General features: G+C 44.2%; 1 long non-coding RNA gene across 2 annotated transcripts; it reads left to right on the top strand.

The window, feature by feature from the left end:
• The first annotated feature begins 385 nt into the window (after positions 1–385).
• LOC126050311 (uncharacterized) lies at positions 386–12624 on the top strand. Of its 2 annotated transcripts, XR_007509499.1 has the most exons (6): positions 386–551; positions 1661–1738; positions 4483–4549; positions 7805–9065; positions 9528–9805; positions 11481–12624. It is a non-coding gene; the product is annotated as an uncharacterized LOC126050311 (long non-coding RNA). The 2 variants fall into 2 exon arrangements; XR_007509500.1 differs by lacking the exons at positions 386–551; positions 1661–1738; positions 4483–4549 and adding an exon at positions 6271–6402 and having other exon boundaries at positions 6789–9065.
• Positions 12625–14614: the final 1990 nt, after the last annotated feature.

Raw genomic sequence — 14614 nt, 5'->3', positions numbered from 1 at the left:
GTTGAAAGGGAATAGAAAGTTTAAAATATTGCCTTATTTATATGGAAAACATGAACTGAACAAGGTTGTACTGGACCAGTACCTGAAAAGCCAAGAAGCGAGGCAAACTGTAAATACAAAGGGAAACTAAACCAGAATGTTAGTATGGGATCAAAAGAAACAAAGTGGCTTAGCAAATACTTTCCTGTCAACTGAGCTGCATTAACAGTTCATATGCATGTTTTCAATCTACACCAGTGGCGAAAGAATATCCATTTCGTGCATGCAATGGGCTAAGAGTGAATATGCACTTCATTATACAAGTTAGCAGGCAGGTGGCAATTTGCAGTAATGTATTCATTTTCAGCTGTATGCCTGTACTTTAAGATGATGAATGCCTATAAAATGCAGATTAAGCACTATTAGTGATAGGGAGAAGAATCAGGTTACTGATTTATTTTCTTTCCCCCCTTAGGTTTTATGCAGGTCAGCTTAATTGGATAAGAACTCATGTTTTACTGTTTAGCAACAAAGGCAGTGAAGAAGCAGAAGTATTCCTCAGCACATTCTAGGTACGCACCTTTATTAAAGCCGTCGGTGATACATGGCGATCCTTCCTTGTCAAGGATCCCCAAAGACTGGCTGTTCCTTTGGAGACCTTGACTAGCCCTTGCGTGCCAAGCAGAATAAGCAGGAAGAAGCACCGTGCGGTTTGTCACCAGGCTTTTCGCTGTCCTATGTTGATTGTGCCGATCCATTTACCATCTGACTCAGCTTTACTATTTTCCACTGGAACATTGTTAGCAAGTCAAGTCCTAGAGTGTGCTTAGGGGTTGGTTTTTTTGCACCCCCACCCTGCACAGTTATTAATTTAATAGCTACGTTATAGAAGGTGGCAGCTGTTGTTTTTAATTTGAATACAGTGCTGATTTCTCTCAAGGAGTCTTTGTCCCCATCTGAGGAGGGAACAGAAAGAATACTGTACTGGAACCATCTCTTCATATTTTTACTACATCCTACTCATTTTTATTTTTTTTTTCTGACAGAGGGTTCTATATCTTAATTATCTTTTGGCAAATCATTATTTTTTCCAGTTTATCATTTCATATGTTTGAAAGTATTTATAGCCTTCCCTTTTACTTGCTTCTGTCTAAATATATTTTAGGGTTGCTTGTAAGGGTTAAGAACACACACAGCATCCTCTTTTAGGAAAAATGGGGGAAGTCTCCTCTTTTTTTCTTTCCTCTCAGACACAGTCACACACATTTTACCATTATTATCTGGTCATTGTGGAGAAACAGAATGAAAATAAGCAAAAAGAGACAAAATAAATATGCTCCAAACCCACTTTTTTCTAAGTAAGTTACTTAATATGGGCGTATGAGATGGCAGTTGTATGAAAGTAAGGTATAAGAGATACAGGGCATCATTGTTTAACAAAAGCAAGCATGTATTCCAGCATGCTCAGAACGCTTACCTGAGAACCTGCTTCCCATTACGCTTCAAGCAGTTCCCTGGACAATTAAATTTGCGGTTATATTACATTTCTTAATTCCTCATTTGTGTCTCATTCAATGATGATTTTTATCCCCCTATGAAACAATTTGAGGTTTTGCTTCCCTGGCAAACAAAGCTAACATTCTCTATAAATTTACCACAGTTTATGCAATCTCCATTTCAGGACTGCATGAGAACTGCTAGATTTGAGATCCTGGTGCAAGGTGGCTGTGGGGGCAAGTTACAGCATGGTCATTCTTAGGTGAGTAAACCACTGAGATATGAGAAGTCTGTTCTCACCCGGTTAAATCTTAACACTATGTTCCCCTTGTTACAGTGCCATGGAAACAGCAAAATGGTAGTAATTGCTTTTGGCCGGGCCTTTGAGTCCCTTCAGAGTTCACCCCTGTTGATAAAAGAGTTTTAGAAGAATGCAGAAGACTGGTAAATCCATTAGTGTGCGGTATTAGGGAGCAGGAGAGACCTTCATGTTACAGCACAAGCTAAAAGGTCGCCGTATTTGTGAGAAGGGGCAGCAGCCTGACCACGCTACCGCCATGCTGAACAGAGGCACTGCTTTTTGTGTCATTTTCCTCTCCCACTACCTTTATTTCAAACCCAGCGTCTTCCTGGAAAGGTCTAAAAGGATGCAGATGCATTCATTTTGTTACTGCTGGTTATTTAATAACACACCTTCATTCATTGTTAGGCAGCTTTCAGGCTCAGGGGTGTTAAAGACAAAACTGAAGTATGAGCCAATCAGGTCAGTGCTGTCCTACTAGTAAAGAAGAAAAGGATCTGCAGTTTCTAGAAATAACATGGCTGGTTTATGTGGTTATGTGTTGGAGCGGCGGAGGAATGCACATAAGTCGACCCAATATGAGTGATAGAAGTGATTCAACTTTATTTGCACGGATAGCTCATATTTATACAGTTTGCGATAATTATGCCTACTGGTCCTAATATGATTGGTACATTGCTAATGTTTATTCATTACTAAAACACACCCACTTGTAGTTTGCAGCTATGCGTGTTCAGTAACTTTCTCATGGGAACTTCTTCAAAAGTTACTTATGAAGTTATGCCAAGGTCACACCGTCCCTGTCTTTCTCCTGATAACAGCGAGACCAGCTGTTGTTTTTCTCCTGATATCAGCAAGGCCAGCAGTCTTCAGCCAAGGCCTAATCTTGCTGCTCAAACTGACATTCTTTCACACAGAACTCTGCTCGCACAACTTTTCTATAGACCCATGTCCTTCTTCATCAAGCCAATTCCCAACAGTTATGTTCTTGAGACATTTTGCAAGCCAGCTAGCAAGGGTTGCACAAGTCCCACTGAATCTCAGAATTAACAGTAAGACAATACTGTAAATGTGAAGTCTTTGACAAAGGCTAAGAGCCAGATTCTGCTCTCTGCTTCATTAGAGTAAAACATGTAGGGATTTCAGTGTAATCAGCAGACTCGTTCTAGTTTTACACTCAGGTAATAGAAATTGGTGCAAAGAGACTGAAAAGAACTGATGTATCACTTTGATTTAGTTGAATATAGGTGTCATCTTCTGTTCAGGAGAATATTTTAATCGGGCCCCATATAATATTGTCTGTAGTCTATGACTAATTTCTACAGCAATCCTAATTTAATTCTGTAGCAATTTATTGACTAAGAAAGAACTAAATTGCTTGGCAGTATAATGGAGAGAAGAACGAACCTAGCAGGAGGGTTAAGTATTGCAGATTTCATTGACCACAAGAGTACTAACTATAATACAATGAAACAAAGTTCCTGTAAGAAAAATAAGGAGCTTAATGTATCACTAGCAGGTACGAGCTGCTTAATCTGCTGAAAGACATTGTGCTTTTGTCTGCTTGGAAGCCAGGCTCCATCTTGCCTGACATAACAATTGTTTCAGAGCCTCAAGCCATTAGCTCATAAAGAACACAGAAAATAATGTTGTTATTGTAGTACTACTGCTAATTTCATCTCCATAACATTGCCTTGCTAAATCAGAAAAAAAAATGTTAAAAGATGTAAATTGTTCTTAAAATCAAGGGGGAGAGCGTTTGTGTGGTTTTATTGGTGTTGGGGTTTTTTACACATTATGGATGATGTTGGTAAACTCATATTAAGTGGAAAGTGGTTTTACTTCTTCCCCTGCAGGTTTTACAATTATTAAAATACAGAGGTTATAATGTAATTTATTTAAATCTGTTCTGAGGAACATAGAATAAAATATTCAAAATGACTCAGACCTGCTGAGGTTTTGAGGATCCTTTCAGAAGGATTTCTAAGTGTCTGAATGAATCCAGGAAGATTAAGCATCAGAAATACACTGCTTAAATAATGAGCTTGTAATTGCAGCTTTTATGTACTAGGAGCAGGCTTTTTGGTCATTTGCTCTCCTTAGCTGAGATGGAAACTGCCTCCCCTTAATTCACTTTTACTCTACCATGGAAGATAGTTCACACAGAGCACTGGGGCTCCGCTTGCTTAAATGGTGAGGCTATAACAGCAAACTGGATCAACAAACATGTTGGTTTTCGTTAGAGTAGTTCTGATTTCAGATGCCTAATTTGCCAAACCAGAGACCAAGATCAAAATTTATTGCTGGTGTAAGCAGATGTAAATCCATTGGTCTGAAAAGGTTAAAGATATTGGAAATTATCCCAGTACAATCTTGGAACATCAGAACTCCTTTTGCATCACATTTCTTTGAAACCCAGCCCTTCTTCTCCACCCCCTAAAAAAAAGCAAGCCTTCCAAATAGACAACTTCTCAGAGCTAGGTCAGGAGAGGATTTCAGGCTGATGAAGAAAAATAATGGGGCTTCCTTCTCTCCATCCAGCTTTTACCTTCACGGAGCAGAGCCAGGGTGGCTCATCCTCCCCGGGGTGCTGGGGCTTGTGTGGCACCTTTCATCCCCTGGTTCCAAGTGTTTTAAGCAGCAATGACATCTCAAAGCATGCCTGTAAGATGATGGCACCTCTGCACAATCTTTTTCCCACACAGGGGAAAGAGTATAGAGGACTGATGGGACTTTTGCATGATTATGTGTATTTGGTGCAGCACGAGATAGGTAAGCTAATACATACCCTTTGGCTAATTAGGACCAAATGGTTGTGCATTTGTAGTGATTGCGCATACATCTTTTGTGTGCGGTTTTGTGTCTAAAAATTAAAAAAATTATGTCTTAAGTCTCCTGTTGAAAGTAGCACTACTCACGGCTTTGCTAAAGATGTTCTGCGAGTCCTGCCCCAAATAGCAATATATCTGACTTCAATCCTGCCTGCTTTTTGAATCTCTACCCGACCTGTGATGGTTCTCATGTAACTTTTTTATCTCCTTATTTTTCTTCTCTCTGCTCCACCGCCTGTGAATAGGCTGGATCTGTTGCTATGGAGGAAGGTCCAGTCACTGTGTGCAGGTCACTTCTGCGATACCCCGCTGCTTGTTCTGGCAGAAGGCTGCTTCTGTACAGGGTGAAACCCTTCACCTCACCTGTAGGTTAGAAATTATTCAAAAGTAGAGTGGTGAGAAATGTATTAGTGTGATCCTTTCCAAACCCGAAAGCTTGAATCCAGTTTTGATTAGAAGATGGTGAGCTAATTTCTTGGAATGATAAATTTGGCTGCAGTCCTCCCTCCTAATACCCTTCTGTTGCTGCTGGCCCAGAGTGGCTCCTTAGTCGTACATCTAGCTGAATGTGACCCAGCGTCTTTCTGTCTCCATCAGAAGCTGAAAACATGTTTCGATGTAGATGAAAATAGTGTTTCCATTTCATCTGCAGGCTCCAGTCGGCATGCCTGTGACTGGAATTGAGAAGAAGGTTTCTCAGAACCACGAATGCTTGCCTGGCTCTTCGAGGGGGCAAACAGCTATCAGCTCATTACCTGGCCATAAAAATACATTTCCTACATAGAATGTGTCAAATCCTTTTCCTGGGGTGACAGTAACTGCTAAGAGGATTGTCAGTCTGGGATAGACAAACTTGAAATGGTGCTGGAGTAGTGTTTAGCTTAGTTTTTCCTTTTTTTTTTTTTTTTTTTATTGTTTTAAAAAGGGGAAAATTTAACGCTGGAAAACTGAACCAGCTTTGCAGTTCGGGATATTGCAACTCATTAATCAATCGGCAGGTTCACCAATAGCTTCAGAAAATCAAACTTCCTTCTGTGATCTCTTCTTAGAGTAGCTCAGCCCCAGGTTGGAAAGAAACCTGATGGTGCAAAAGAATCAGAAAGTGACTTTTAAGCTGTTCAATTCCCTCAGTCCTTGACATCCCCAAAGATAATACCAAGAGCCAGTTACAGGACTGTCTCATGCTGACGTGAGTACTGCTGTAAGAAGTACCCGTTCATTTCCTATTGCCCAAGGAAACATTTGGTTCTCCTGAAGCATTGTAAGGGCTGACAGGAAAGGCTTTGCTTTTATTTCTTATTTTTGAACATAAATTCCAGTATCCTCAGCCTTAGCTGTCTTTTTCTCACTTCAGTCCTGGACAGCATAGATCATGCTTATTCTTTTCAGCTCTTGGCAGCACCAGCACTTTTCTAAAGTAGCTCCCTCCTCTTAACTAACCTGGAGCGGAGCACGGAAGAAAATCTGTGCAGTGCTCAAATTGAGGAGAGGGATAACAAGGACAGGACTGGAGGTAAGCAGCAGACTTCTGCCAGCGAGGCGGCACTTGGGCAGCATGAGCACTGCCCAGCTAAGGGCTGGGAGAGAGGAGACCCTCTCCGTCCTGTTTTCTGCAGGGGATGTTCACAGCAGGGATGCTGTGAGGTAGGGAAGCTAACACTGCAGCTGTAAGATGCACTGATATTTTGGAGCAGCTGCATTTAATTGGACTATGCAGAAGGCTCCCTGTAGACCTTCATTGTTCTTGCACTTCTGAAAGGAATGGTCTAAATGTGGAAAGGAGGGTGGGGGGATGTTGCGGAGGATCCACAGGGGAAATCACACACAGACCAATGTGATCAAGTCCATTTACTACAACGTTTAACACAGTTACATACCTTATGTGCTTGTGCACGCGCCTTATACAACACTCTAATTGGTACAATACCCCGTTTCACGCGACACTATCTTATTCTTTATTGGCTGTGCGAGCCTCTTCACGAGGTGTCCAGCAGTTACTTATCTCATTCTTCAGCATCCAGGAGTGTTCGTCGGGCTCTTCTTATCTTCCTTTTTCCCAGCGCACAAGGACACAACGTCCTTGTCTGCTCCAGTACTTTTGTAAACTTATGCTTCGTTCCCACCGAACGGCTGGATTGCTTACATGCCTTTACTGAACCAAAAATCCTCAACAGGAGGAGAAGAGGGGTGATACAGGATTGCTGCTGTACCCACTGACTGGTCAGTGCTCTATGTCTGCCCCCATTTCAGTAACAAGGGGATGTTACTTTTAACTAAACATTTTGTTTAAGGCTTTACTGGTTTTGGGGCACTGATGGATAATGATAGTGGAGAGAAAAAGGCACCTTTTTTCAGTCACAAGGTAGTTGGGAGACGTTGTGTCTTCCTCTCTACCTGCTCAGGAACAAGATCATGAGTTAGGCAGGTGGCCGGACTGCAGAAGGTCACTTTGTCTCCTTGGCTTATGGTCACTTGAGACAGTTTACCCACAACCCTGTTAAACTGCCTGAGACACAGTCCTTAAGGTTATGGTATATCTCTGCTGGGGCCCTTCTTCAACAGGTTCCAAGATGGCCCTTGTTTGAAAAACCATTAATAAATGAAAGTATTTGTCTCTTTCTGTCCTCAAAACTCTTTCTTCCCTCAGTATCTCCTGGGTCATATATGAGATGTGCTGTTCTAAGCCCAGATTCACATTTCAATATAATTAGAATGTCATCCCTATCTCTGTTGTAATTAAATAACAAGCCAAGCATGGGCAGATAGGAGACTTAACGCTGTTGGGCTGCCAGCTTTGGAGAGGAGATCCAGGTAATTTGTTTTAACAGGACAGTTTATTACCAGCTTTTCTTCTCCTTAGACAGATTAGCGCTTATTTTCTCCTGTCTTTTAATGACAGTAACAAAAAAATAATTGTGAATTAAAAACTGTTTCCTGCAGTTTGTTTAAAAATACACTTTTGACCACAGCCAGTGTAGGCAGCAGTTGCCTTATTGGACTAGTCGAAGGGCTGGTGTCCCTCTGAAGCAGGTGCCTTGCTGCTTGAGGAGTTTCGGCATTGGGTCATGTAATGACCCCCCTTTTTTTTTAATAGCTGAGTCTGAGAGAACGGGGAAGCTTCTGCCTTTCACTGGGTTCAGTTCCTGCTGCCTCATTGCCCTGTTCTTCCCTCCCTTCCATCCCCCCAAATCTCTAGATGCCTCCTGCTTCCCTTTCTGCTAGCTGGGAGAGTGAGGCTGTGAGAATCGCTAGACCTGGCTGTGCTCAGGAGCTCTCCAACATTTCCCACTCCTCCAAGACCACGTGGATGCCTGCACCGGCCCTGCATCAGAAACACTGAGGCTCTGCATCACGCCTGGCCTGCGACGTAGGGGACATCTCCCTGGACTGAAACACTGCGCAGTGAGGGCTCAACCTGGTCAGGGGCCAGCGGGAGCCCGAGGGCAGGCGGCCTGGGGGTTTGACCAGCACCATGCAGCTTGCGATGGGTGCCCAGAGCGCCATAGCAAGCGGGACGGTGAATCGGGACCCGTGTGGAATAGCACCTGGGTGATGTGTACGGCAGGCAGAGCTGTGGGTCTGGAGACAAGTCCACTGGCAGAGAATAATGCAGTCATGAAGGTTTAGCACAAAGACAAAAGAAGGGACTTTGACAGCAGAGAAAATGTCTTGCCTTTAGAGATGGGGGATGGTTAGACAGGGAGAGGTGGGTGGAGGAAGAGAAAGCACAAAAAAACCAAAAAGCTTTAGAACAGGGACAGGAGGGTGGAGTCTTTAAATAGACATTTGGAGCTAAAGAACATCATTACATACCTGTTCGCTCTGCATCCAGGCAGATTCCCAATGTGTCAGCCACTACAGAGTCTGTTCAGTGTGAGAAATTTTGAGGCTGGGAAGTGCTCTAGACCATGTTTACACCCTGAACAGTTTGGATGTGAGGCAATTTAAGACTCAGAGGTAGGGTTCTGGCCCAACTTTAACAACAATGCAAATGTAGCTGTGATTTAACTGGTGGCAGTGTATGTTATGGAAGTGTTGAAAAGCCTATGCCATACATTACAATACATAACAGAGCTGCTGATGTTGAAATACTTTTTTTCTTCCTTAGACCATACTTGCCTACAACTGATGAAATATTGATGAGTATTTCAGCACAGAAAAAGACTATTAACTTTTGGCTTTAGCTGACTTAGCTAAGAATTTGAGGGCTGCGGCAGCTCCATAAAGAATTCTCTGCCATCAGTTCACTCCTCACATGAACAATACCCCAAACTCATTTCTCTCTCTGGTCTCAGCTGCAGCATTTTGGCACAGGGAAAGGGCACCTACTGCTGCCAAAGAACTTGCTGCTTTACGGATGAAAACCAAACATCTTGAATTCCACCTGGAGCCTGCTGGCAGTGAATGGAGGGCCCAGAGCAGTTATGTGGTGTTTTCTCACAGTGACACGTGACTTGGTAAGCGGGATCTCACATTACCTTTTGCTCCCCAGTAGTTTCAAGGTGCAATCCCACAAAGAATGCATTGTAGAAATCTAATCCTGAGGTGACAAAAATAGATAGATGCAGCAAGATTCCTGCATAGGCAGGGAGTCCCAATGCATATCTGCAAGATACCTGCAGCTTGTGAAGCCTTTTGTAGTTGCTCCAGAAAGAGTTTTCAGGTGTGTGTTATTTCGCATTGCGGGTGGGTTTTGCTATGTGGCTTCCATTCTGCTGTCCCACCCAAGCAGCCTTTCTTGAACAAGAGTCTGGGCTAGTGCCCTGCACTTAGGATGGTGTGTATATTTAGTAATTACATTAATAATTTAGTAAATACGTGCCTGCTTTTCCCAACTTTCAAATGGCTCAGCATGCTTGCACTTCTTGTTTTCTCATAATGAGCTGTCTACAAAAGCTGTATCTTAAATTTCATTCCAGACCTTTAACAACCTGAGCTTAGTGAGAGAAACAAACTGCCAGAGGAAGCAATTAGCTGAAATTTACCTGAAACCAAAATCTCACCCAGTGACGTGAATGAATCCCGAGTGGTTCTTGCCTGGGAAGGAGTTTCAGCAAGTGGAGATCAAGCTGCTTTTCAGCCTGGATGCTCTCAGGTTTTATGTCCCTTGTCAGATGCCAGCTGTCGCCCTGTTTTCCTCAAAAAAGTCTCCACCAGCCTAAACATGGCCCAAGGTCCTTCCTGCATTAAGAACAGGGTATGTGGATATAGAACTGGATTTGTCCAACAGAACAGGCACTTTGGGTTACGCTTTGGCTTATCCTTTGGTAACTTCATGATGCTGAAAGCTTGTTTACTGGCCAGGGCCTGATGATCAGTGATAGACCAGAGGGGTCCCAGGGATCTTGCCCAACAAATTAACGAGTCTAACTTTGCACCAGGCAAGAAGGAGTCAGTCTGCATGACCTGACAAGTGTTCTGTGCATCAGGATGTGAATAGCTGATGGGCCAGATAACAAGATGCAAGTCCCGAGTGACTGGGGCTTTCCTTAGGGAGTCTATTTAACCATGTGTTTGTGTGGAGGCAGAGATTACATAAATGAGTGGGAGATGGGGTAGTGTTATTTATGTTACAGGCTTATCCTGTATGTGTGAAGTGCTGGATGCGAATAGTGCGATTTAGAAACTGGGTGCTGTTGGTGTATATGCTGCAGCATGCTGAAAGCTGAGCGAGCCGGATGGCTGGCAGGGTTTGTGACTGGTCCTGAATGTCACGCGACACTTAGTTCCAGATGGCAGACTATGTCCGGCCAGGATTCATCAAAGGATGGAAGAAGAAAGACAATAGTGCTAGGAAAGCCAATATTCAAAATCCAAATCTGATTCTGGAAAATATTTCCCACCTTTATGATGAGCCCAGAATTTGAAAATCGCCGCACCTTAAAGCGTGCAGATTGCAAGCCTGAACTGATTGTGCGTGCTGCCACTGTGTGCGAAGGAATACTGATACTGTGCGTCCTTCCTGCCTGTTTACTGCCACCCTATAAACCATGCAGAAATTGCACAGGTTTGGTTAATAATGCTTGGCAAACAGCATGGCCTGGGTATCAACGTCATGGTCTGATCTCTAGGCAACAGCTTCTCCTCCTCCTTGTACTGTTGTTCTTTCTGAAATGGGAGGGATAAAGAGTATTAATAAGAACCGAGGCAGGCTGTAAAGACAGCACACCGCTTGGGAAGAGGGTGCTGCTGTATCTTCACTAATAAATCAGGATCATTATCACACCAGGGGAGAGAAAGAGAACCCAGAGCAAAGGCATCTGGTGTGAATTATATCTCTGAGCCTGCTGGAGCTCTCCGTCTTCCTGAAGCACTTGCTTCAGCTAAGCCTTACTGCCTGCCAGCAGCCATTAATCCCATCCACTCCTGCTGGAAAGCTGATACCGGGCTGAGGCAAATATTTCTTGTGTCTTGACAGTTTGGGTTTTGGGTTTTGGGTTTTTTTTCAATACTTGCTGTAATGAGCAAGAGCCCAGAACACTCGGAGTGCTTTCTGCAGGGTCTACGGATGTGCGTGTGTCAGCACAAGAAAATACAAAAGCCAGAGCAGCTTTCTCTTTGTGCAAGTTCAATCGCCCCTTTTGGCTCCAAATACATGTGCATATATAAAGAGAGGAGTGACAGCTGCTGAGCACAGGGACTTAACTACAGCACTGTGTCTCTACAGAATCCATTTCCTATATAGTACTTTTCCTTCAGGGGAATTTGGGGAGGGGGATGTGGGGGCAATGCCAGTAGCAAAACTCCTGAATTCATTAGTTTCTGGTTTCACCCAGACTTGTTAAGACACAAATGCCCTGAATGTGATTTTCTAAAAGTAATCCTGATTTATGCAACTAATCCTATTTGGTTTGGGTTTTTTTTTTTTTAAGGGAGGGGAAACACCAAAGGTGCTTTTTAGCTTCAAAGTTTGCTTGGACAAAGCTGTCTTCATACACTGGTAATGTGATGCCAGAACCACGGCCTGAAGACCTGTTTCAGGTGATGCATGCTAACGTAACACAGCATGTCAGAGAATATTTTACAGACATTTGCTCGGTATTTATGTCAGATTTTCCCAGGGATTACCATGGTACAGTACTAGCACTTACTTGAGTAAGAGCTTGCATTTTTCAGCCAGTAAAACCTTATGGATTGGTCTGATGGTCTTTTGTTCCTCAGCAAAGAAGGTGGAACGTGAACCCTCAGTAACCAAGTCTGTATTTTTTTAGAAATAAATGTGAGTCACAAGAATAGATTCGACCTACTTGTTCTATAAAATGACACAACTAATGCCAGCAAGCCCTTGTTGCGGGGTTTGTCTCAGTGACACCTAAGGATGTCATTAAGCAGCTGCGTTTTATGGGCGAGTGTGGTGCCGCTGCCCTCTAACAGAACATGCTATTTTATGCCCTGCACGTTTTCAGCATCCTCATTCTTACACCACTTCCCTCTGCTGCTAGTCTGGAACCAAAATACCAAATTCCTGACAGCCATCACCAGGCTGTTACAAAGAGGCTGGGTCTCCTCCAGTTGTTTGTTTGGAGGCAGCCTGATAACTTGGCATGGCAACGTGGAACAGGGGTAGATCTCAGCACTGCTTTTCTCCTCTGTGGAGACTGATTTCGACTAATCGTTTCCAAATGAACATACCCAGCAGCTGGGCAGGTTCTGAAGCCGTGGCTCTCAAGCTGCTCTGCCTTGCATGAAGCATGTTTTGATGACCGGGGGTGGGCTGAATGAATGAAATTCTCATCCCCAAATTGTTGATTTGCAGTGCCTCATGCCAGTGCTCTTGAGGAGCTAGGAAAGAGCTGTGTGCTGGATGTTTACCAAGTGCTGAATAATGCATGGTAGTGAATCACACACAGATTTCCCTTTCTTCCTATTAGAATTATTGTAAGCAGTAATAGTTGACCCAGAACAAAAATAACTCCAACAGACGATGGTATAGTGAGGTATTAGGGGACTCCCTATCTAATAACCAAAGCTTAAACACTGAATTTACTGTTTCCAAAAAGTTTTGACTGCAGTACATTACAGCAAGTGGTGTACTAAGACCTTTCCTTTAAGGACAACAAGAAAGAAAAACAAAGTGGTAAAAACTGATGCTTAAATGTTACAGTAGCTCATTTAAATTAAATGTAAAGTTTTTGTTTGCTATAGAGAGGGAACCAACACTAACAAATGGTGACAGGTAACATGAGAGAGGATGGGTGAACAGGTTTTTCTGAATAATACCTAATGAACTGGATAAAATAATGGAGCAGCAATGGAGTTTAGGGGACCCTCGATATCACCAAAAACTCCTCCAGAAGGAGGTGTCCCAGGCTGGGTAACAATCCTGAGTTACCTGGATAACAATTCTTTGTTACTTCTCTCTCCTTAGGCTAGCACAGAGGAATAATTAAGCCATTCCAATCACGTGGACATTGCTGACTGTTCCTGGCTTAGCTTTGCTTTCACTGTTTCTGTTTCGTGTTGTTATCAGATTGCATGTTTGAAAAGGAGAAGGGACAAGATTTATAAGTTCAAGAGAAGACAAAAAGATAAACTGTCTGAAGTAGTAAAATTAAATGGATCCAAGTTAGGGCTGCCTGTGTCGCTCCAAACAAGAGAAACCCTGTTTCATGTGGTGAGGGGGGCTGGTGTTATTCATACTGCTAGTAATAGTGAGCAGGGTAACATCACCAATACTCCTTTTCCTGGAGCACCTTTCTCTTCTGCTGTTCTGGTCCCTCCAAACAGTTTCTGCCTCCAGTATTAATAATATTAGGCTCTAAGTTGTTCCAGAGGTTTCCTTGAAGTCAGCAGGTTCCAATATTATTTGTACTCTCGGGGCAAAGGACCGTCACAACTGATGTGTTAGGTGGTTCTTAAGCTCTGGATTTTGCTCTCATGAGTTATGACTTCTCCAGCTACAAAAGCTGTGCGATAGCAGAGACTTGGGGTTACAGCTTGTATTGGTTTTGTTTGGCAAGGTTTTGGTAGCGGGGGGGGGTGTTACAGGGGTGGCTTCTGTAAGAAGCTGCTGGAAGCTTCCCCTGTGTCCGAGAGAGAGCAAGCCCATACTAGCTCGCTCTAAGACGGACCCGCCGCTGGCCAAGGCCGAGCCAATCAGTGATAGTGGTAACGCCTCTGTGATAACATTTTTAAGAAGGAAAAAAGTTGGGACGGGGAGAAACTGCCGCCGGAGTGAGGAGTGAGAACATGTAAGAGAAACAAGCCTGCGGACACCAAGGTCAGTGAAGAAGGAGGGGGAGGAGATGCTCCAGGCGCCGGAGCGAAGATTCCCCTGCAGCCCGTGGTGAAGACCCTGGTGAGGCAGGCTGTCCCCCTGCAGCCCAGGGAGGTCCACGGGGGAGCAGATCTCCACCTGAAGCCCGTGGAGGACCCCACGCCGGAGCAGGTGGGTTCCCGAAGGAGGCTGTGACCCCGTGGGAACCCCGCGCTGGAGCAGGCTCCTGGCAGGACCTGCGGATCTGTGGAGAGAGTAGCCCACGGAGCAGGTTTTCTGGCAGGACTTGTGACCCCGTGGGGGACCCGCGCTGGAGCAGTGTGCTCCTGAAGGACTGCACACCGTGGAATGGACCCATGCTGGAGCAGTTCGTGAAGAACTGCAGCCCGTGGGAATGGCCCACGTTGGAGGAGTTTGTGGAGGACTGTCTCCCGTGGGTGGGACCCCACGCTGGAGCAGGGGAAGAGTGTGATCAGCCCTCGTCCTGAGGAGGTGAAGCGGCAGAAAATAACGTGTGATGACCATAAACCCCATCCCTGTCCCCCTGTGCCGCTGGGGGGGCTTGGTGGTGAAATCCGGGAGGGTAGTTGTGCCCGGGAAGAAGGGAGGGGTGGTGGGAAGGTGTTCTGAGATTTCATTTTACTTCTCATTACCTTGCTCTGGTTGATTTGTAATAAATTGAGTTAATTTTGCAAATTGAGTCTGTTTTGCCCGTGACGGTAATAGTGAATGATCTCTCCTGTCCTTATCTCGACCCGCGAGCCTTTTGTTATATTTTCTCTCCCCTAT

Source organism: Accipiter gentilis, chromosome 24, assembly GCF_929443795.1.
Source record: "Accipiter gentilis chromosome 24, bAccGen1.1, whole genome shotgun sequence".
NCBI lineage: Eukaryota > Metazoa > Chordata > Aves > Accipitriformes > Accipitridae > Astur > Astur gentilis.
The sequence above is the reverse complement of the archived record's forward strand: the minus strand, read 5'-3'. Positions and strand labels throughout refer to the sequence as shown.